Source organism: Rhinolophus sinicus, chromosome 18 (assembly GCF_057876585.1).
Source record: "Rhinolophus sinicus isolate RSI-liver-muscle chromosome 18, RSI-T2T, whole genome shotgun sequence".
NCBI lineage: Eukaryota > Metazoa > Chordata > Mammalia > Chiroptera > Rhinolophidae > Rhinolophus > Rhinolophus sinicus.
In genome coordinates this window covers 10,477,522-10,479,378 of record NC_142518.1, presented here as the reverse complement: position 1 = coordinate 10,479,378, position 1,857 = coordinate 10,477,522, and positions in this window count along the sequence as shown.

Sequence of the window (1,857 nt, the reverse complement as noted above, 5' to 3'; positions counted from 1 at the left end):
CCACTTCCCAAGAGCCACCATTTTAAATTCTTAGCAGTTTCATCAATTTTTTCTTTATCTCATAATATACCACACTTTCTTGATTTTCAGTTTTAAATTGTAGCAGAGACTGCTAGTTTCCCATCCTGATACCAATTTTTCCTTGGCCTTCAGAGGCAGCACACCTTCCAAATTCCTGAGGTTTTCCAGGGTTCTGAAACATCAAAATGTTCTTGTCACCTCCTGACTGCTGTTGCCTGCCCTCCCTTTTTGGTCACTATTATGAATTTATACCTTTTCTTTTTATTCCTTTACTGTTATTTAATGGAGTTTGTGGATGGAGTGGAGACATATGCACATATTCAGCCTACCACGTTCAATTTGAAAGTCCAAGATATTGTACAGTTCAGAAAATTAAAAAAACACTGAAAACAGATCTAAAACAGTATCTATTTCACAAAGGCCTACCTTAAAATAGGATAACATTTAGGACATGGCATAGACTTTTAAAAAGCATGCAATCCCATCCTTTCATTTTTCTTTTTTTAAATAATTTTTTAATTTTTAATTTTTTTTGAAAGACACACACTGAGTGAAAGTAAAGGAATGGAAAAAGATATTTCATGAAAATGGAAACAAACAAACAAATGCAATATTATACAATATTATATTATCATATAATATAATATATATTGATATACAATATTATATTAGTTTCAGGTGTACAACGTAGTAATTAGACATTTATATAACTTATGAAGTGATCACCCTGATAAATCTAGTACCCATCTGACACCATACATAGTTATTACAATATTATTGACTATATGCTACACTTTACATCCACATGACTATTTTGTAACTATCAATTTGTACTTAATCCCTTCCTCTTTTTCACCCACCCACCCAAACCCCCACCTATCTGATAACCATCAGTTCATTCTCTGTATCTGTGAGTTGGTTTCTGTTTTATTTTACATTCAACATATAAGTGAGATCATATGGCATTTGTCTTTCTCTGTCTGACATACTCCATTCAGCACAATACCCTCTATGTTGTCCATCCATGTTGTTGCAATATTTGCCAATATTTCATTCTTTTTTATGGTTGACTAATATTCCATTGTATATATGTACCACCTCCTCTTTATCCATTCATCCATTGATGGACATCCAGGTTGCCTCCATATCTTGGCCATTGTAAATAATGCTGCAATGAACATATGGATGCACATGTCCCTTTGATGTAGTGTTTTGGGTTTCTTTGGATAAATACCCAGAAGTGGGATTATGGGTCCTTCTTTGTCTCTTGTTATAGCCGTTGCTTTAAAGTCTGTTTAGTCTGGTACAAGTATTGCTTCTCTAGCATCTGTTTGTTTGTTTATTTCCATTTTCATGAAATATCTTTTTCCATTCCTTTACTTTCAGTCAGTGTGTGTCTTTCAATCTGAAGTGAATCTCTTGCAGGCAGCATATGTAAGGGTCTTGTTTTTTTTATTCAATCAGCCACCCTATGTTTTTTTATTGAAGAATTTAGTCCATTTACCTTTAAAGAAATTGCTGATAGATACGTAGTTATTGCCATTTTATTACTCATATTTTTTATTTAGTTTTTCTTCTTTTTCTTAAAGAACTCCCTTTAACATTTCTTGTAATAGTAGTTTGGTGTTGAACTCCTTTAGCTTTTTCTTGTCTGAGACGCTCTTTATCTCTCTTTTGATTCTAAATGAAAGCTCTGCTAAGTAGAGTAATCTTGGTTGTAGGTCCTTGCTTTTCATTATTTTGAATATTTCATGTCAATCCCTTCTGGCCTGCAAAGTTTCTGTTGAGAAATCAGCTGACAGTCTTATGGGAGCTCCCGTGTAGGTAACCAACTGC